Genomic DNA, 22,954 nt, shown 5'->3' on the forward strand with positions numbered 1-22,954 from the left:
CCTAATGCTGTAAGAGTCTGCCCTGATACCTTGTAATTATCATAGATCTGCTCCTGTTAGTGAATCTTACCTCCCCAGTTAAGAGTGTGGAGCTCTTCAAGGGCAGCCTTACTGCCTTCAGTTACTTTTTTGTCTCTCACAGTGCCTGGGCATAAGGATGGTAATATGGGAGGTACTCAGCAAATCATAAATGAATGAAAAATATGGAAGGAAAGAGGGAAAGGAAGAAGGAAGGAAGGAAGGAGCAGAGGGAGGAAAGGAAGGAAGAAAGGAAGAAAGGAAGGAAGGAAGGAAGCTTAAAGGAAGAAGGAAGTTTAAAGGAAGGAAGGAAGGAAGAAGCAGAGAGAGGGAAGGAATGAAGAAAGGAAGGAAGGAAGGAAGGAAGGAAGGAAGGAAGGAAGGAAGGAAGGAAGGAAGGAAGGAAGGAAGGAAGGAAGGAAGGAAGGAAGGAAGGAAAGGAAGGAAGGAAGAAGAAGAGGGAGGGAAGGAAGGAAGAAAGGAAGGGAGGGAGGAAGCTTAAAGGAAGGAAAGAAGGAAGGAAGGAAGCTTAAAGGAAGAAAGGAAGCTTAAAGGAAGAAAGGAAGGAAGGAAGCTTAAAGGAAGAAAGGAAGGAAGGAAGCTTAAAGGAAGGAAGGAAGGAAGGAAGTTTAAAGGAAGGAAGGAAGGAAGGAAGCTTAAAGGAAGAAAGGAAGGAAGGAAGCTTAAAGGAAGAAAGGAAGGAAGGAAGCTTAAAGGAAGAAAGGAAGGAAGGAAGCTTAAAGGAAGGAAGGAAGGAAGCTTAAAGGAAGAAAGGAAGGAAAGAAGCTTAAAGGATAAAAGGAAGGAAGGAGAAGAAAGGAAAGAGGGAAGGAGAGAAAAAGAAAGGGAAAGGGAAGAAAGAACAGAGGGAGGGAGAAAAGGAGAAAAAACAACAGACAGGAAAGTTAATGGGTGGTGTAGGGTCACTACTGTAACCCTGCCAAATGCAGCCCAGGAGCACTGAGCAGGATTCAGACAGCGAGAGGTACTGATGTACTCCCAGCTCTATAGACAAATGGTGGAGGGTATCAGTAACAGCACTGACAGAGGAAGTGTAATATATAGTCAAAAGGGGGATAAGAGTTAAGAGACCTGGTTTTGGAAAGACTTATGTGAACTGATAAAAAGTGAAGTGAGCAGACCAGGAGAACATCGCACACAGTAACATCGATATTGTAACAATGATCAACTGTGGAAGACTTAGCTCTCCTGATCAATGCAATAATCTAAGACTTCTAAAAGACCCATGACGAAAAATGCTAACTCCAGGGAGAAAACTTATGAATTCTGAATGCAAACTGAAGTGTATTTATTTCATTTTCTTTGTTTCTTGCTTTTTATTTTTTTACAATATGACTAATATAGAAATATGCTTTGCATGACTGCATAGATATAATTGATATCAATATTCTCAGTAAGTGTGGGGTAGAAGGAAGGGAGAGAATTTGGAACTCTAGAGAGAGATCTGGGTTCTCATTCTGACTCTATCCCAAGACTTTGGTTCATTTAACTTCCTTCCTTATATTGTACCATGGAATGCCTTGCTCAGTGTAGTTCTTCCTGAGGAAACATCCTGGCTCATTCCTTTTCATGTTTCTCTCATAAACTCAGCACAGTTGTTACGCTTGAATATTTCCAAGCTGGAGTTTTCTGGTGCCCAAAGTTTTGGAAGTCACAGATCCTTTTTCAGAACGGGATCTTGGTGGCCAAGATGTTCTAGGTACTTGCTGTGCTCAAAAGGACACACCTGTGACTCGCTTCTAAATGTTTGGTTCCATGGTCCCAAGTCTCTAAGATGTCCCTTCCATCTCAGTAGCTGAGAAGGTTGTGGGAGTCTTGTCAGTCAATATGTAGCTTTAAAAAAAATACAACCCAAAAAGCATTTATTAAGCACTTATTATGTGCAGGGTACTAGGGATAGGAGAAAAGAAAAATTGTCCCTTGCCCTCAAGATTACATTCTAGCTGGGGGTTGGTAGGATCAAATAAGCATATTTATGATAACTTGGAGAAGGAGAGATCATGAATGCCTGAGGGGATTACTCTATGCCTGGAAGGAAGCAAGAGTCCCCAGGTAAAAAGCAAGTGTGTTCCCAGCATGCAAAGGCACAGAGGTGGGAGATGGCTTGAGAAGTTCAGGAAATGGGAAAAAGGCCAGCATTGCAGAAACACAGAGCACATGGCCCTTAATTGTTGTTTTTCTTTATATTATTGGTGTTCTGTTCATTTTTCCAATGCACTAGAGATGCCAAATGGGATGTGTGTTCTCACATATGGCCAATGCATTACCTTGTCTTACTCAACTATTACATATTAGTTAGAAAACAGGACTTCTAATAAAGGAGGGGAGGAAAATAGTAGGTTACGCCAGGGAGTACTATGCACAAAAACAACATCAAGAAAACATTTCCATACACAGAAGAGAAATAAAAAGTTCAGAAGGAAATACAGAGAGGTTTTGTTACTACCTTGTTAAATTATGTATAACACACATTTCTTTCTAAACAAACTGCAGAAAAGGGTTCCCAGTCTCATAGGCAAGCCTCTTATTCTTTTTTACACACATATTGAAATCTTGGCAGGATATTGATGATTGTGAAGGTCACAATGAAAAAAAGAGCCTTTTTTAAAATTTAAACACAGAGTGTAAAAAGTGGATTGATAATCCTGGGGATAGGCTAGAGCCTGAAAGTAAAAAGCTTTAAAGGCCAAGATGAAGTGTAAGTTTTCATTTTATCCTAGAGGAAATAGGATGTCATTGAAGTTTCTCCAAGGGGGGAACCCAAATCACTCTGGTTCTCATTGATTGGCCAACAACAGGTCCCAAATTGTGCCCCATTCAGTCACCGTTTGAACCCTCATTGGCTCACAGTGAATGTAAATAGCAATTATTTTTGTTTTGGCCAGAAACCCTGAAGGTTTATATTTATATATGTATATAGGTGTATATGTATGTATGTGCATATATTATATATACATGTATGTGTCTATAGATAGATTTAGATGTCTATATCTACTTTTATGTGTGGTACATGTAAATATCCACATATATATAAATATATATAAAATTGCATGACTTACCATCTAGGGAGGGGGGTGGGGGGGAAGGTTTTGCAAGGATCACTATTGAAAAATTATCCATGCATATGTTTTGAAAATAAAAAAAGAATGTAAGTTTTTATTTCTCTTTGTATTGTCAGTGCTTACTACACTGCTTGGTATGTAATGCTTAATAAAGTCTTGTTGATTTGACTTGACTATAAATATATATATATGCATACATAAAAGTAGGTAAAATAGACCTTTCTCTGACTCATTTCTTGCCTACCCTTAAGTACTAATTGAGCATTGCTTTAGTCAAATTAGCTTTAAAAAGCCAGGGTCTCTCACTGTATCTAGAGCCATTTCTAGCATCCTAATCTGTATCTTGCCACTGGACCCAGATGGCTCTGGAGGAAGAAGTGGGGCTGTGACTTTGCACAGCCTTCTCTCACTTAAATCCCACTCACTTGCATGTCATGGCAATTCACTTGAATGTCACGGTCCTCTGTGAGCATGAAGGACAAACAATAACAGCAAGAGGGGAGTGACATGGTCTAATATGCGTTTTAGAGAGACTCTTTTGGATTTGGGGGATGACGACTCTGAGAAGAGGCAGACCAGAATTACCGGCCATGTGGTCCTGGAAGCTCCTACCTGCCCTCTTTTTCTGATTTTCATTTCCTGTCTCTTTCCCTCCCACTTGAATAAGACTGGAAAGGATCTGAAATAGGGCTGCCTATGTAAATGAAGAATGAAGGTCCTTCAGATTATAATAAATCTATTCCCTCAGCAAGAACAGTGTCGACATTGTATTCCCACAAGTTGATGTTAAGGAGACCTTGACCTCTAGTTCTGGCTATATTGGGATTCCCTAGAGGAGAAATAAGGGAGCAGCAGGTACTGGGGGAGGAGATGGTAGTGGAAATCAGATGCTGGCAATTTGAGAACAGAGAAATCCTCTGGGGCCAGCCAGGAAATTAAGACAAAGACTAATTTAGCAAGCAACAAAGACTGAAACTGAACAAACAGCTGATTTTCTTCAGCTGTGATATGGTCCCTTTTCCCCAAACTCTCATTTTTTTAAAGTAAAAATAATGTTGTTGGTTTTTTGGGGTTTTTTGCTACTTCTTGAGCTAGGCTTTTGAGAGAGAGGAGAGAAAGGGCATGATATTAATGACAAAGACCAAGGTCTCTCGGTGTCTTTCTGGGATCAGAGAGAAAAGAAGAAATTGATAAGATGGGGAGATTTGGGGTGAGCAGTGCCTCAAGATGCCCATTTTGACATATTGCACCTTTTCATCAGATACTTTCTGTATCCAGGGAAAAGGGAAACAAGTCAAACATAAAGTTTAAAAATCTTACACTGTCTACTCAACATTCCTGTCATTTCACCATCCCCTAGCTACTTATATCCTTTATTTCCTCTATTAGAATATGAGCTCTTTGAAAGCAAGGACTGTGATGCTTTTTTAAAATTTGTAGCCCTAGTATTCAGCACATCATCTAATATGCAGTAAGCACTAAATAAGTGACTTTTCATTCATTCCCAGTTTCAAAATTCCAAAGTAGAAAAGACCTTTTTTGAACTCTTTAATTCCCCTAATTTTTCTGGCTCTCCAGTTTAAAATATGAACATAGGGATAACATAATTAACAAATAGTTGGGAATAAACCTCCTCTAAATAAAATTGGCTTAAACATAAAAAGGTCTTTGGGAAAATTCTTATCTCTTCACCAACTGGCCAATGGTTGCAATGTCTGAAAAAGAAAAAGAAATGGACATTTCAGGTACGAGTCTTCCACCATTGGCCCAATGGTTGCAGAAAGGAAACAGAAGGAAAAAGTAGAGATTTCAGGTACATCTCAAATTTTTATGGTTGTATCAAGACCCAAAAGGCTTAGACAGAGAGTCAAGAGAAGTGAAAATTTCTGAATTTAGGAAATAGAGGAGGTGCTACAGTGGGGCCATCCTGAAAGAGACCAAAAGGAGGAAAATTCCAGTTTACCCTTATTCAGAACCCATAGAGAAGTTTTCCAGGCAAGAAACATATCTAAATGGTTCTGTTTTAATATTCTACTACTTTTCCCAAATAGTCAAGGTTATTCTTGAAGTTTATAGAAGATAATTGAAGAAGAGGATTGGTCAGATTCTTCTATATTCATGTGACTTTGTATATTTAGTAGCAATTACCTGCTAAATGACTATTTTTTCCTAATAAGTTTCCCTTCTGTATCCAGGGAAAAGGGAAACAAGTCAAACATAAAGTTTAAAAATCTTACTGAAAAATATTCTTTGTAATGAGGAGAGACCTCAGGATTGGTAAGATGAGCTGTTCATTAGATCTTTCTCTTGAGCTATGTCTCCATCAGATAACAGAAGCCACAGAGGCTTGTAGTTTTATATATGTCAGGAAAGAAGGTGAAGAAAAAGAAAGAACATTAAATCCCAGAGAGGCAAATGGGAAGGAGTGGATTGTAAATGCCTGAGGAATTGCAGTAGCAAAAATAGCTGGAAGTAAGGCAAATCAGAAGCTCAAAATCACAGATATTAATATCAAAAGGAAGCAAGTTTTGCTCCTCTACCCCTCACACATCCCTCTAGCAAGGCACATAGGATTTCCCTTTTTTAATCCAAATAAATCCCATCTCAGACTCACATTATAAAGGTTTCCATTTTTTTTCTAATTTCCAGGAATTCCAGAGCAGTGATTATCTGAACAGAATAATAAGAATGAAATCAGAGGGATGATCCTACTTAGGGCTTAGGAATCGGTTGTTTTTATAAGAACAAGGGTGCAACAAAAAATAACTTACACAGAGCTGAGCATTATCATATTTTTGAAAATGAGATCTTCCTAACATTTAAAGGACATAAGGGCAAAATAATGAAATTTTATAGGTGAGCAGAAAACAATAAAATTCTCCTGAAGGAAGAGTTGTGTCTTAAAGGAATCCAGAAATTCCAAGAGTCAAAACCTGAGAAGGAAAGCATTCCTGAGGGAAATGAGGGAAAGCCAATGAAAAAGGAAATCATATGAAATACAGAATAGCAAAGTCCAGAAGTCAGGAATGGAGCCAGAAAATGAAGGAGGGCCAGGCTGACCTGTCCACAAAATGGCAGCCCCAATGAGAGAAAGGGATCAATCAGCATGGTGAAAAAAACCTTCCAGAGTGGGAGGCCTTCCAGGACATTTGGATATTCCAGGATGAGACAGCTCCAGCGGTTAAGATGGTTTATGAAGTCCATTAAGTCAATACCACAGAGCCAGAAAGGAAATGTGTGAAGGGAAAAAAAAGAAAACAGAGATTGAGGAAAAACAGTTAGAGAAGCAGGAAGAAAACCAAGAAAGAATAGTCACCAAAACTCAGAGAAATAAGAGTATCCAGCAGGAAAAGGTGGGAAATGGTATTTAATGTTGCAGAGAAGCTGTCAAGAAGAATGAGGATTGAGAAGAAGCTATTAGATTTGGTCTTTTAAAAAAAAGTCATTGGTAACTAGAGAGAACCATTCCTGTTGAATGAAAAGTCAAAAGCCAGATTGCAAGGGATAAAGAACTAAGTGAGAAGAGAGGAAGTAGTCATGATGGAAAGTTGGGGGATTCTTTGACCTTCAGGGATGCAATATGATAAGGATGAAAAGAAAGGCTTAGGTCCCTGCTAATTATCGGGGAAGGAGTCCAGGCCCGGTAACAGTGAAATCTGTTTTTTGTTTTTTATTTTTTTTATTAGTTTTATAATTATAACATTTTTGACAGTACATATGCCTGGGTAATTTTTTACATCATTATCCCTTGTACTCCCTTCTGTTCCGAATTTTCCCCTCCTTCCCTCCACCCCCTCCCCTAGACGGCAGGCATTTCCATAGATATTAAATATAATAGTGAAATCTGACGATGAAGGCAGGTGATTAGAAAGATCATTTTCTGTGATTTGTACTGGCAAAGCACTCAGACCTCCGGGGCTGGCAAGCCTGGCAGTACTGCGGCTCCTGCCACAGGTGGCGACACCTAGAAAGGAGAGATAAAAGATGGCTTATGTCATCCATGTTATATATGATTAAATTCCCCCCAAAAACAGGGGCGCTTTCATTTTTCTTTTTATCTTCAGTACTTGGCACAGCACCTGGCATGGAGCAAGCATTTAATAAAGGTTTGTTGATTGATTGATTGATTGATTACTAATGGAACAAGTTACTGATGTTTCTTTTCTAGGCTACCCAGGGGCTATTACAATAGCTTCTATGGAGATAATAAATAGAACAGAACGTGCCGGAAATTGAATGGCATTTTTCCAAATTTTTGTCCAATATCCTGGGGGGTTATGGCTGTGCGGTCCTACTGAAGAGGGTGCTGACAGAGTAAATGGAACAAAACTGAAGGTTTTCAGAGAGACAATGAGGAGAAGGATGTCATTACCAGCAGCAGGGAATGTCTCCGTCTAACAAAAAGCCTGAAGTATTTTATTGTGATCCTTCTACAGCAAGGCAGCTCTGCTAGGGAATTAGCAAAGAATCATTAAATCTATTGCCGGAATAAATTTCCTTTGAAAGAAATCATAAAATGAGAAACCAAATCCTCTTACACTGGTGACAGTTCCTAATGGAATAGATTTATTTTTTTTGTGGAACTACTCCTAAATTAACAAAACTGTATTTAGGATTATTAAATGAATGTATTAGAGTTCAAAATGGAAAATATTTACTCAGGCAAAACCTCCTCAGTTCGATAGCTGTTTCAATTAATTTCTTCTAAAGTTTGGGGTTTCAGTTGGCTGATCTGTGAGTATTTACAGGGATTTATGAACTACCAGGCAAGAATACCTGCAGCTGTGGATCCTGAGAACACGTTCTTTTACATCCCTGCTTTATACATAGAGCTTCGACTTCTCTGAGCATTTAGCTGTAACCCAGCTCTGACAACTTGAATAGCTCTAACCCTGAGAGCAGGAACTGATTTCTATAATTCAGGGGCTCCATGACCCCATCATGATCCATGGCTCCCTCCATCACAGCAAATGGTGACTCTTTCCTATCCTTGGATCCTATGTTATTTTCATCTACTTCCTTCAGATGCCTTTTTCTAGACAAAGGGGCTAATCTTTTGTGTCCTGGCTCCCTTTGAAAATTTGATGAAAACTATTGTCCTTTTCTCAAAAAATCATGTTTTTAAAGGCATAGCATAAAATATATGGGATTGCAAAGAAAACCAATTATTAGAATTTTTAAAAACCAAATTCCTAGACCCTTTTCCTACCTTAGTTAAGAGCTCCTGCTCTTTGCCTTTTAATATCTCACAAATAACTATATAACCCTCAAATTGTCTCCACCCCAATCTTAAGGCATGATAGGTCTACCTTCTCTATGTCCTTTATAACTCTTCCCACATATATGTCACTGAGACACTGCAGGCTGTTGGATTACCTTTTGGGTTACCCACAATTTTGATTTATCCAAGATTGAGGTTTTACATGATTTGCACCCTGGTAGCATCACCCAGAGAATACTGGTGTTGAAAAGTGGGCTTTGATGTCAAGGAGCAGGAATATCATCACTAATTAATGTTTATTGATCGAATAATCCCAAAGTCCCTAGGCTTCAAAACATAGGAAAGACACAGTACCGATTTGCCTCAGAAGTCTACATTTCATAAATAAAAAAAGAAAGACAAAGGAAAGACAAGTATAACAACTTAAGTTGTTATCTTCTTATGATCTAGGCTTGAGTTGTTTGCTTAGAACTCTCCCTCCTGAGGAGAGGAAAGGATCAGCCAACAATGGCAAAGCCAAGAGAAAATCCACATTTATTTCTGTTCCAACCCCACTGGGGGAGAGTGAAAAGCGCTCATCACCCAGGACAGAAGCTGGTACCCACTAAGACCTCAATAAAGATTTGATGTTCATGAGAAAGATTATAAGATTTGAGGGGTGAAGAAGGAATTAAGAATGATTGAGGTAGAAAAGAAGGAGAAAGTTGTTTCAGAGCATGAAATGGTTTAGAAAAAGGTTAAAATCAGGAAAAGGAAGAGGAAGAAAAGAATAAATGAACAGACTTAAGGGTTTTAAAAATAGTAATGAGAGAAGAGGGAAAGTTGAGGGAAGTCCTATAGGCAAGAATTAACTGTTGGAAAAGTTTATATACTTTACTGGGAATGGAACCCATTAAATTAGATATTCTTAATCTGGGGTCCAAGCACACTCAAGGAGTCTATGGATGTGAACACCTTTATTTTCATTAACCCAAATAAAATTCCACCTTTTCCAGGAAGCCTTTCTTGGTCCCTTTTCATTCTAGTGCCTGTCTTCTATTGATTATTTCCGATTTATCCAGTAAATAACTTGTTGCACAAAGCTATTTGCATGTTTTCTCCCTTGAATGCTCCTTGAGAACAGAGACTCTTACCTTTCTTTGTATCTCCAGGCACTGAACACAATGCCTGGTATATAGTAGGTACTTAATAAATGTTTATCTACTAACCAGTAACTGACACTTTTCTTCAATTTTGACTTGGAAAAACAATGATTCCAAGAAGGAATCAATATTCTTGCTTCACCAGACTTCCAAAGGGTGTCTATGTCACACACAAAAAGGCCAAGAATCCGTGACTATGTAGGAACTGGGTGTGGCTCACAACATGGCATTTTCATTCTTTTAGTTGTGGTTTGCTTGAATTTTATTTTCTTTCTCATTTTTTCTCTTTTTGAGTGGCTTTTCTTGTGCAGCAAGATAATTGTATAAATAGGGATACCTATATTGGGTTTAACATATATATTTTACCATGTTTAACATATATTGGATTACATGTCATCTACAGGAGGTGGTGGGGAGAAGGGGGAGAAAAATTGGAACACAAGAATCTTCCAGGGTCCTTGCATATGGTTTGAAAATTAAAAACTTCAATAAAGTGTAAAATGAATTTAATGAATGTAACAGTGGATCTGGCTCATCATCTATCTAAGGCTACCACTTTTTAACTCCAGAAGGAGGCAAAGAGCTCTGATCTCATACTAGACATAGGAGCTCAAGCCAGAAGCCTTCAGGGAGAAGACAACAATATTATCCAACATCCAAGGAACAAAAATTTTAAAAACAAACAATCCAGAGGCTACCATCCTGTGGCCCCGACATAAACCACTTAAGTCAGACCTACAGCCCCGGTGTATGACAGATTACATGGTAGAGCTTTTTTAGGGGGCTGTCATGAAGAGGGATTAGCCTTGTTCTTCCCAGCCCCAGAGGACAGAGGTAGGAACAAAGGAGGAAGTTAGAGAGAAGTAGACTGGAGATCGATATAAGGACAAACTTCTTTATAATTAGAGCTGTCCAAAAGTAGAATGGGTGGCCCCGGGAGGAAGCGATTTTTTCATTCCTGGAAATCTTCTATCAGAAACTACATGGACACATTTAGGGTGCAGTAAAGCAAACTCTTTTTCAGGTATGGGTTGGATTTTGTGGCTCCGTTCAGTGTCAAGATTCTAGTAATCTAGTATAATATAAAAGAATTGGTTTTGGAATCAAGAGTCCTGAGTTCAAATCCTACAGTTTACTATCTGTAAAGCGACCTTGGACAAGGCAATGGATTTGGGTCTCAATTTTCCCATTTGTAAAATGAGGCTGTTGGACTAGGTGACTTCTGAGATCTCTTCTATCTCTGTCATAGAATAGGAATCTCCGAGATCGTAATAACAATGTGAGCAAACATTTGTGTGGGATGAAGTCTTAAAGGAAACTGAACAAAGAAAGGCTTTATCCCCTTTAACAACAGGATCAAAAAACGTTGCTGATTCAAACAGTGAATAAACAGATTTTTAAGTACCCACTGGGTAGCAAGAACTCTGCTAGGTACTTTTTTATTGGAGAAAAAAAGGTCTTTAATATATCTCCCAGAAGGCTATGCATGAGGTTCCCTTCAGGTAGTCACCCAGTATGGGATCAGTCTCAGGCCCCATTTTAACTTAGGCAATTAAAAGGGAAGACAGAGCCTTGTAAGGCTGGTGTAAATATGGCCTGAGGAACTTGGGATGGAGGAATACAGGGAAGATTGACAGCCGTGGCCGGAGCTTAATTCATGGGCAGTCAGAGAGACAGAGGCAGCCAGGGACAAGATGGGGTGCCTAGATCCCAGTGGCGGGCTCTGAACCTATGACATAGATGCAAAGATGGTGGAGAATCAGGAGAGACCCCCCAAGTCGAAGTGTGGAAACTCAGATCCCTGAGAAGATGTGGCTTTTGTAGTAAGGTAGAAGAGGAAGTCACCTTGCAGAGCCCGCTTGAGGATGATACTCTTTGATATCTTGCTGTGAAGTCCAATCCCCTGAGTATTTTCCCAGCGTTGGAAAGACTATGAGGCTGAGTAAGAAGTGGATTCGCAGCTCCCAAGAACATTTGGAAGGTATAAGTCCCAAATACGTGTGCTACTTATTTCAATGAACTTGTGTTTCAATTAAATGTTTTTTTTTTTTTTACATTGAATTCATATGTCATCTAAATTGGTCTGCAGATATTTATCAGAAATGGGGGCCTGAGCAGGTGATGGACCCTCCTGGAGTCTGGACAGAGTTTCGGGGGACCACATGGGACAGGAGGTGGGGCTACCTTGCCAAATGCTTTGTGTTCATTACCTCATTTGATCCTCACAACAATGTTTAATTTCCCTTTTATAAGTAAAAAAAAAAATTGAGAACCAGTAAAAGTAAATATATCTGAATAATCATAAGGTCACAGGATGCTAGATGTGGAAAGGCTCTTAGCAATCACTTCAACCTGATAACTGTCGGCCAGATCTAAACAGGCGTAATCTCCTCTCAACTATGGAAGGGGAGCAAGGCAGGAATTACCTTCTCCACCCCCACTCCCACATTTTACAGAGAGGGAAAAGAAACTCAGAAAATGATTCGTAAATCTAGATTTGACTCATAAATTCTAGATTTTCATAAATCTAGAATTGGATTAGATTTATTTGGTTTTTAACTTTTGATTCATAAATCTAGATTCATAAATTCATAAATCTAGATCTGGTGATTCATAAATCTAGAATTGGATTAGATTATTTTGTTTTTAATTTTTGAAACAAAATAAGCATTCCCGTAAACATAATGTAATAAAAATATATTTTGAAATCTAGAATGGAAGAGGCCTCAGAAGCCATTTGGGCAAGATCGCTCTGGTCCTATTCATCAGGGACAGGATTTGAACCCGGGTTCTCTGGCTCCCGGAACTAGAGGGCTTTTTCTCTGCCCTCCATGCCCCCCTTGCCTACAAGTCCATACAAGATTTAAGGGCGTGCCCCCCGACGTGAGGATGCAAGGCTTGCAGACCGCACCCTCCGACTCCCATCCAGGCAGATTCTGCAGCTCCAGCAGTGGACTTCTCCATCCTTTCACTCTTGCTGAGATAAACATTTTCTACTCCTCAGGTGTCGGGAAAATGTAAATGAGATCATCTCTGCAGTACGCCTTTCAGGGCCTCAATCCCCCAGAGGGCACACAGAGGAGGCAGACGTCGTTTTAACTCCCTTATTCCAGGGAGCAGGGGCGGGGGTCTCTAAGACAGCCCTTGTTAGGGGAGAGCTCCTCAGACAGCTTTTCCTCTGGTGTCCTTAATTTTCCCTGACTGATGGTGGGTCACGGGAGGGTCCTGGAGCACAAAGAGTTAACCTCTTCTCTTGTAGAGAGTTCCCTGACAGGAGGAAGATGAATGGTTTCCACCAATCAGTCTGCTCCAAGGTTATCTGAAAGCCAAAGCAAGGAGAAAGGAAAGCTGGGATTCCAGCCTCAGGGTCCCTGCCCCCCCCCCGGGGGGCTTCCAGCTCACCCCATCTATTTGAAGACAATGTGCTTCCTTCCTGGGGGCTTTGCTTCTGGAGGGCCTGTGGCCCCTTGTTCTGGCTACACACTGTCTCCTGGATGGCTCGGATGGTCTTTGTAGTCACCCTGTTTATTAATAGTTTGCCTTTTCAGAGTTGACTAAATGACTCATAAAAAGGCTTCTGAGAACTCCTGAAAGCTTGACTTCTATTTCCTGGCAGGCCACTTAATTAGGGCAGAGGACTTGACTTCAGGGTAATGTAGCAGAAAAGATTAGACCCAGACACTGTCCAGATTTCCAAGGAAGCCAGAGCAGGGACTGCTGATTTTTCCACTGGTCTCCAGAGCCTGACCTGTGATCCCGTTTCTGGCTTTTCCTCTGAGCCAGGAATGATCCAATTCAGAGGAGACTGGAGTGGGATGGGATAAATTCGGGGCTGGGGGTGGAACTCATAACCCTAGGGGAAAGAAGTGACAGCTTTCATTTTACTCATCATAATCACCCTCTATAATGCTGTGTGTTTAAAAATACAGTTCTGAGGGGTCCATAGAATTCACCAGACAGCCAAAGGGGTCTATGACCCCCAGCAAAAAGAGACTCCCAGATCAGTGTGCTGGAGTAAATGCTTGAATGTTACAAGAATAAATGGAAGTCGTAGGCTGGAGGGCTAGAAGGGACCTTAGAAATCCAACCCCCTCATTTTTTAGACAAACAGAGAAATTAAGTGATTTTTGCCCCATGTTACATAGGTAGAAAGTAATCAAGTCGAGATTTGAACCCAGATCCTCTGTCGAAAAATGTGAGGTGCTTTTTACAATTCTCTAGAACTAAGCCCATGTAGAATCAGCTTGGCCCTAGAGCAGGGGATGGTAGTGGGGAATGGGGAGGTGGGGTTGGAACAGATTCAACAACAACAAAACTTAGCATTTATATAGCACTCTAAGGTTTAAGAATAATTTAATATATGTCAACTCTTTGGGCCTTCACAACAACCTTTTGAGGTAGGTGATATTATTATCCCCACTTTACAGATAAGGAAATTGAGACTAAGATTATTTGGCCAAAGTCACTTAACTATAATATGTCTGAAGTAGGATTTAAACTCGTCTTATGTCTTCTTAACTCTAAGTCCTAGTCTTTCTAAGTTCTAGTCTTCCTAACTCTAAATCCTCGTCTTCTTAACTCTAAATCCTAGTCTTCCTAAAATCTAAGTCCCAATTTTCTAACTCTAAGTCCTAGTCTTTCTAAATTCTAGTCTTCCTAACTCTCAATCCTAATCTTCCTAAAATCTAAGTCCCAATTTTCTAACTCTAAGTCCTAGTTTTTCTAAGTCCTAGTCTTCCTACCTCTCAATCCTAATCTTCCTAAAATCTAAGTCCCAATTTTCTAACTCTAAGTCCTAGTTTTTCTAAGTCCTAGTCTTCCTAACTCTCAATCCTAATCTTCCTAAAATCTAAGTCCCAATTTTCTAACTCTAAGTCCTAGTTTTTCTAAGTCCTAGTCTTCCTAACTCTCAATCCTAATCTTCCTAAAATCTAAGTCCCAATTTTCTAACTCTAAGTCCTAGTTTTTCTAAATTCTAGTCTTCCTAACTCTCAATCCTAATCTTCCTAAAATCTAAGTCCCAATTTTCTAACTCTAAGTCCTAGTTTTTCTAAGTTCTAGTCTTCCTAACTCTAGTAGCCTTAGGTTGAAAAAGATCCTAGTTATAATCATGGCAGCACATAATAGAAGCATATGATAAGTCTGCAGTTCAGCAGATACTAACTGTGTGACTTCAAACAAATCATTTGATTACGTAGCATCTCAGTTTCTTCATCTGTAAAAAAGGGGATAACGAGGAAAATATTTTGTAAATCACAGAACATTATATAAATGTAGAAGCGATTAATTCATAGCCTTGATGATATTCCTACCCTGCACACAAGCTTCCAGTCCTGTCCCATTGTCTATGATATAGATATCAAGCGCTGACTCCTCAGTCTGAAATTGAAAGCCTTTGTAATCTGAAATCAAACTTATCTTCCATTATTCCTTGATATAAATGCTCTGCTCCATCCTGGATAGGCTCTTCCTTGTCTCCTGCAGTGCTTTGGCTACATGTCTTCATTCAATCCTTTCAGGATGCTATTTCCCCATCTTTCTTCCTCTCTTCTCACCTAAGTCCTACCAATAATCCTTATTAGCCAAAGAAAGCCCCAGATCTATCTCGCTTCCTTGCCCGATCATTTCAGCACACAAGAATATTTAGGCTGCACAGCACATTCATTTGACACATAATCATATCATCTTGTGATCTCAATTATGTTTCTATATTCTTATTTCATGCTTGTATTATTCTTTTATTTGGCCCCAGACCAGAAAAACAGACTCCCTCCTCTATAATCCATAGCTTTTATTCATCCATCTCATTGTTGTATTTTTATTTTATTATTGTATTATTTTATTCCTAGAAATTCTTATTAGTCTAATCTTTAAAAACAGACTATAAGCTCTTCTGGGATAGGTGCCATATTATTCTGCCTGCTATTGTATGGGACGTTCAGAGAATATATAAATGTACATGTGTAGAAGAACAGAAGTTCCTTGCTGGTAGAGATTTTTCTTTTTCTTGATAGATCCCCAGCACTATGAGTATAATAGTCATTTGATAACTATTAGTTGAATTTAATTGAATATATGAATATGTGCATGAATTAATCACTTTATAGATATGGAGCCCTTCAGATTGTGAATAACAAAATCCTGATGGAGCATCCCCTTCTGTTCTTGCAATGCCATTTACTAGTAGAGCCAAGTGCTTCCTATGATAGATTCCCGTCATGGCTGAAGAGGAAGATCCATCAGTACCTTGGCCTTTCAATTTCTGTTCCTGTGCCATAAAAGTGATAGACTAAGGGTTCCAACAGAGTTAAAGCTCCTTCCACTCTGTTCAGGAGGCAGTAAGCCAGCAAAAGAGGGAGTTCGATTAATTGCCAGGACCAGTAAGTCTTATTTCAGGGATGGAAGTCTAGCACCATACTTAATCTCTTGGTCCAAAGCCAAGTTAAAGATTGAACACAGCAGATGTCTTGGGGTTATATGATTAACTGACATATGAACATTAGAATGTTAGAAGGGGAAGAGACTAGAGATCTAATCCAACTTTCCCATTCTTCCATCATTTTGCAGATGAGGGAGTGTAGACCCAGAGAGGGGAAAATGGCTTCCCAAAGTCACAGAACTAACCAGTGGCAGACCTGGGACTAGAAACCAGATCATCTGATTCCCTGTCTAGAGCTCTTTTCACAAGAGCATACTGCCTCTCATTCATTCACTCATTCATTGATGGAAGTTAGGTCTCTCAGTACATCCTTAAATGCCATTTCACACAGTTAACTCATTGAACTTGATGTGTAAGTTTGTAGCCATTCATCCAAGAAAGGATTTAACCAGATCTCAAGTAAGTGAATTTATTCTTAAGATGTTTCTATTCCTTTGGGACAGATCTAAAGGGCTTCTCTTTGAGTGAAAATATTACATGGAAAGTGCACTGGATTCAGAGTTTAAAAATCTGGATCCAAATCCCATCCCTGCAGCTTTCTACCTGTGTGACCTTAAACAAGCCTCTGTAAATGGGTAATTTGGACTAGGTGACCTCTCATTCCTTTCCAGATTTAGATCTATGACCCTGGAATCATATACGATGAGGGTTTTTTTTAATCCATTGTTATTAATTTTATAACTTGTCTTATAATTCAATTAGTGACCTTGCTTTCTAGCTGTTGCTCAAGGAAGCCCAGACTGTGTCTTAAACAGGCGGGCTTGATAGAAGAATGGCATTTGGAAATGCCGTTATGTTGCTCTTCTCGCCTTTGCAGAGTTCTATCTGAGCCTCCTCTCATGAATTTATTTGAAGCTGTTAGGGGATGCTGGCTTAATTAGGAGACTGTTAAAACACAGGTTATTTATTCTGGGGGGTTGCTGTTTCTTGGAATCAATTCATCTAAGTACAAGAGCAAGATGATTCAAGCAATTTCCGGTGGACACATTGAGGGGGTGAGTTCTGGGGTCACCTGAGACAGCTAACTGAAGCTGGCCAGGGATGAGTAAGAAGGCCACAGGTTACTGCAAATTCACTGTGCTAAGTGGCCATCAAGGTCAGCAGTTTATCTTTAGACCCTGGGAGTAAGTCAGCAACTTACTTTTTTTTCTATGTACTTATGTACATATTAATCTCCAAATCATTCCCTAAATTTCCCTCATGGTTTACCCTAAAGTTTAGGGAGAGCTCAGTTCAATCCAACTATGCTAAGGGAGAGAAGGATTACTTTCATATCATGGAGAAAGAAAAAAAGGGTCATTAGAGAAGGCTAGCCTAAGTTGGGCATTAAAGGAAAAGGACTATTTAAGCAGACTGACCACCATGTAGTACAGTAGAAACTGTCAGAGGAGAGAAATTTGAATCCTGCCTTTCCACTTACCCCTTCTATGGCTTTTAGGTAAGTTTTTCATTTAGAAAATGGCAGAGGAAAGAAAAGGACCAGATGTTTTCCAAGGTATTTTAAATCCATAATTCCAGGATGTAGAAGAAGGTTATTTCAGGACTGGGGGAAAAGTCTGTTTAAGTGTGCAGAGGTAAGAGTACATAAGACATGACCAGAGAAGCCATTGAGTCAGAATGCATGGGACCACTCATGATCCAAGATCCAAGAAAAGTAGGATAGTGAAAGCATGAAAATGAACAATGTGGAAATGGCTGGAAAGACAAGCAGGTACCAAACGGTGAGCTAAGAAATGTGTATTTCAGCTAAAGAAGGGAAAGGGACCTGTGTGTGCCAAAATGTTTGTGGCAGCCCTTTTCGTAGTGGTTAGAAACTGGAAAATGAATTGATGCCCATCAATTGGAGAATGGTTGGGTAAACTATGGTATATGAATGTTATGGAATATTATTGTTCTGTAAGAAGTGACCAACAGGAGGAATACAGAGAGGCTTGGAAAGACTTAAATCAACTGATGCTGAGTAAAATGAGCAGAACCAGAAGATCATTATACACTTCAACAATGATACTGTGAGGATGTATTCTGATGGAAGTGGATTTCTTCAACATAGAGAAGAGCTAATCCAATTCCAGTTGATCAATGATGGACAGAATCAGCTACATCCAGAGAAGGAACACTGGGAAATGAGTGTAAACTGTGAGCATTTTTTTTTTGTTTGTTTTGTTTTTCTTCCTAGATTATTTTTACCTTCTGAATACAATCCTTCCTTTGCAACAACAACAACAACAAAATTCGGTTCTGCACATATATATTGTCCCTAGGATATACTATAACATATTTAATATGTATGGGAATGCCTGCCATCTAGGGGAGGGGGTGGAGAGAAGGAGGGGAAAAATTTGGAACAGAAGGGAGTACAAGGGATAATGTAAAAAAAAAATTACCTATGCTTATGTTCTGTCAAAAAAAGTTATAATTATAAAAATTAATAAAAAAATTCAAAAAAAAAATAAATGTGTATTTCAGCCTATAGGCAACAGTGAGCCAAGGAAGGTTTTTGAGCCTTGGCTAGATCATACATATTATTTCACCATCTATGAATAAATCAATGAAAACACAAATAAATGCACTAATAAATAAAATAATTTATTAATAACTTACTATTTGTCACATAATATTAAAAAAAGATTGTAGAGAGGAAAGATGAGGGGCCAGGAGACCAGGTGGGAGACTTATAATAGTTCATGCAAGAGGAGGTGAAAACGATAACCAGAGTGGTGGCTGTGAAAATGGAAAGGAAAGGATGGAGACAAAGGAGATTTTAGGACTGGAATCCTTAGGATTTGGCAACTATTTAGATATGAAATCTGAGGAAAATAACCAAAAGAAACCAAAATGACTCTGAGGTTTTAAGAAGATCCTCTCAACAGTCAATAAATCTTTATTAAGTTCCCAGTACATTTCAGGCACTGTACCAAAATCTAGGGACACAAATAATTTTCTTTCAAAGAAAAAAAAAAGGGGGGGGGCAATGCCTGCCCTCCAGGAGCTTACATTCTAAGCTAAGAGGAAGACAACTTATAAAAGGTAAAATTAAAAGAGGGAGGGGAGAGCCCAGCTGGGGACTTAATAAAGAAACCCAAAGGATTGTAGATGGAGGGGAAATGATTAAATGGTTGGTCTGGACACACTCTTTAAAGGGATCTCTAAAATGTCCCCTAATCAGAGGATCCCAGTATATAAGATACTAATGAGGCAATCTTGCAGGATATTGAGACTGCAGGGGCCATGACAGAGAAATCCAAAGGAATACAACCAAATTGGATTTTTAACCTACTCTGTCCACGAGAAATATTTGATTGACTTGTCCCAAATTCTCTTTGTGAATGAGTTGTGCCTTTTAGTTTATCTAGAAAGGTTCTTAGGGAGCTCAATAAATACCTTTAATTTACCATAGGTTTGTATTAGGGAAAGGGAAAGAGAGCACATACTTATACAGTGCCTACTATGTGCTGTTATTACCTTCATTTAACAAGTGAGGAAACTGAGGCAGACAGAGATGAAGAGATTTGCTCAGGATCACACAGTCAGTAAGTGTGTCTGAAGGGAATTTTGAACTCAGGTCTCCCTAATTCTAGGCTCAGCACTCGAACCACCATGCTACCAGCTGTCAAATCACGTGCCCTGCCTCAGTTACTTCTTTATATTGAAGCATGGTGCATCTAAGCCCCCAAATGTAATATTTATACAAGGCCAGATTTTCTCACAGAAGGAAAATTGTACCACGGCCACACACCGCACTCCTAATCCTCGCATCTCACAGATTTGTGCCCTCGGTCAGAGAGAGCAAGAGAACATTATGACAAATCATGAATAGATGGCAGTTTGTCTGAAAATGACCAGGGCGTTTTAATGGGTTTCAAGCTCAATGCGTCAGCAATGTGATATGGCCACTAAAAAGCTAATGCAATTGTAGGGCGCATTCAGAGAGAAACTGCTTCCAGGAATGAGGAGGGACTATTCCAGCTTTACTCTGTCCTGGTCAGATCATCATTGGAGGAAGGGGGTCATTTCTGGGCACTAGGGTTTGGGAAGGGCATTAATGAAGCAGACACAGTCGAGGGGAAGAAAAGCAGGATAGTGCAAGGCATTGAGGCATGTGAGTGAAAGAAAGCATGAAAGGGAAGAAAATCTTATAGTTGGGGGAGGTGGGCATGAGACATAACAGCTCTTTCAGTATCTGAAACTAGAAGATTTCGACTTGTTTTGTCTGACCCTAAAGGACAAAACCAAGGGTAATGGTCCAATATTCAAAAGAGGCAAAATTGGACTTGAAAATCTTAACAATTAGAGCTGTCCAAGAATCAAAGGGCTGCCTCAGGATGTAGCATGCTCTCCCATCACTGGAGGTCTTCAAGCTACAGCTAGATGACCACTTTTCAGGTAGATTGTAATGAGAATTCTTTTTCAGGAATGGATTAGACCAGGGGGCCCCTGAGATTCAACTCTAAAATTGCATTCTCCTCTGTTAAAAGAAAGGACATCTCACTGTCACCGAGATATTCCCACTCTGTGTGGGAGGTTGCACTAACTGGGTGGGAAGGAGGACCCTTTAACCTTTAAGAATCTAAGAAACTAGGAAGGAAGGGAGGAAGAGAAAAAAAAAGGAAAAAGAAGAAATTTACATGATACACTTATTTTATATATTTTTTCCTTTTCTTTTTTATTAAAAGTTTTTATTATACCAGATACATGCATGGGTAATTTTACAACATTGACAATTGCCAAACCTTTTGTTCTAATTTTTCCCTCCTTCCCCCCCCCCCATGGCAGGTTGACCAGTACACGTTAAATATGTTAAAGTATAAATTAAATGCAATATATGTATACATGTCCAAACAGTTGTTTTGCTGTACAAAAAGAATCGGATTTTGAAATATACACTTATTATATACTTGAAAAGAATAGCAAGCTGCACATAACAGATTTGAAGATTCATTTGCAATCTTTTTTTTTGTTACACTGTGATGGAAATGCTGTTTTTTTTCCCCTAAATTAAAAATAAAATATTTTGTGAGTTTAAAAGACTATAATAGAATGACTCTGTGATCTAGTGCATGAATATCCTTACCCATAGGGCATATAGCATTTCCCATGTTTCTCTGTTTCAACCCCCCCCCTTAGATACTTCACTGCCAAGGAGGTGGGCACTTTCTTAGAGCTACAGGGCAATGAAGCCTTGCTCTGCCACAGACGTCTGAACCCAGAGGAGCTAAAAGGGGAGCCCCTGACCTCCCCATGGATACCCCTGTGACCTCGCTTGGGACATGGCAGGGCTATGTTCTAGGATGAGGCTCTATGACTTGCACCTGGGTATCTTGCCCCCCCCAACTCCTCAGCCCCCAAATTTCCCATAAACACCAGTGGGATAGTTGATTACTAGAGAGTTCCTCGTACCCTGGAAGGCTAAGTGGGAGGCTTTATTATTGATGTTTTTCTGCACATTGGGAAAGACTCAGGGAACTGGGCTCAGTGCAGAGTTCCTAGCCTTGTTAAATTATTCTGACGGATTGGCTTTATTAGAACTCGAGACACAAAGGGAGTTCTGGGATTGGCTGTCAGTGATGTCATCTCCATATTAATAAGCCACAGCTAAAAGCAGAGAGCCCGCTTTTTCACCTTTTTGTGTGCTTCTCTCCATTATTTCCGTTCAGGAAGAGCGACTTGCTGAGAGTTTCAATGGAAGAGGGGAGAGGGAGGTTGCCCTTGTTGAGAGGTATTTGGAAGCACAGATGTCCCTGTCTTTATGCCTTGGAGGAGCCCCCGGGCTATGGTGTAAATTCTGAGAAGCACCCTGCTTGGGCTGAGTAGTGGCTCACCTCCCCACAAAACTAAATGGATTTTGTTTGCTTGTTGCTTCTTTCTTAAGGAGAGGAGGAACAGAAGCCATGGGAGTTTAAGGACAAATTGGTGCTGAAGATCAAATACCAGCTCCCATGGTCATGTGGCCAGGGGCTGGGGAGCAAGCCGCCTGCTCCCTGGCACAACAATCATGGACAGCTGGGTATCTCACCCATTGGCTTGAAACTGTATCTTTGTCCCACGTTGAGGGTTGCAGCCAAAAGCTCTGGGATTTGAGTCAGAAGAACTGATTTTAGAACCCAATTCTACTTTTGATTGAAGTGATCTCACCTCTCTGAATCTGTTTCCTTGCCTGCAAAAAGGGAAAGGATTGGACTACGGGGTCACTAAGTGCACTCCGGCTTTAAAGCCTGTGGTTCTTTCAAAGTTCCAGGCCTTAATGTTAAACCAGAGCAGAGAATGGTTCAGAGAGAACACCACATTTTATCTCCAAGTCTGGAACTTGGTTCTTGAACTAAGGCAAACAGGAACGGATTAAAGTCTGCTGTCTCCTTATGATTTGCTGTACCTAAGACCTTTTGAGTGTCCTGAATCCTTTGACAAGTCCTCCTTAGAACACTTTTAAAATGTATGTATTAAGATAAATAGGACCACTAAGGAGACTGATCATTTGTTAGTAGTGATTTGTTTTATTATATTATTATATTAGTACTTTAATTAGTAATAAATTGGTAATTTAAATAAATCGATGGGTTTTTTGTAATGTTCTTTCCCATCCAAATTCACCTACTCCACCAAAAATCTATCTACAGATTTCTTGGCAGAATAAGAATCCCTGATCTGATGGAACTGTAGTGCATCAGCTACTGAACCTGGAGACAGGGACAGCCATGTGGCTAGCTACTCTGCCTGCTTTTTCAATTATACATTTTCCTGATGATATCATTTGTCATATGTAATAACTCACTCACAATCCAAATTCATCTGCAGGGAAGATGGAAAAGCCCAGGGATCCTTGCATCACAACAATAGGCCAGGATATTTTGGTGAAGGTGTATAACACAATAGAGGCAGGACAGATGGCAAGGCCTGGAGGTGCTCCTTCATCACCTCAAAAAATAGGTGACTTACTTCTAAGTTGTTGAAGTCATCAAGCAGCCCAGATGGGTTCTAAGTCTACCACCTAAGGGAAGAGGAAAGGAGGAGAGACAAAGTGGGGGAAGGGAGGAAGGAGGTGGAGGGAATCTTT

Source organism: Sminthopsis crassicaudata, chromosome 2 (assembly GCF_048593235.1).
Source record: "Sminthopsis crassicaudata isolate SCR6 chromosome 2, ASM4859323v1, whole genome shotgun sequence".
Classification (NCBI taxonomy): Eukaryota; Metazoa; Chordata; class Mammalia; order Dasyuromorphia; family Dasyuridae; genus Sminthopsis; species Sminthopsis crassicaudata.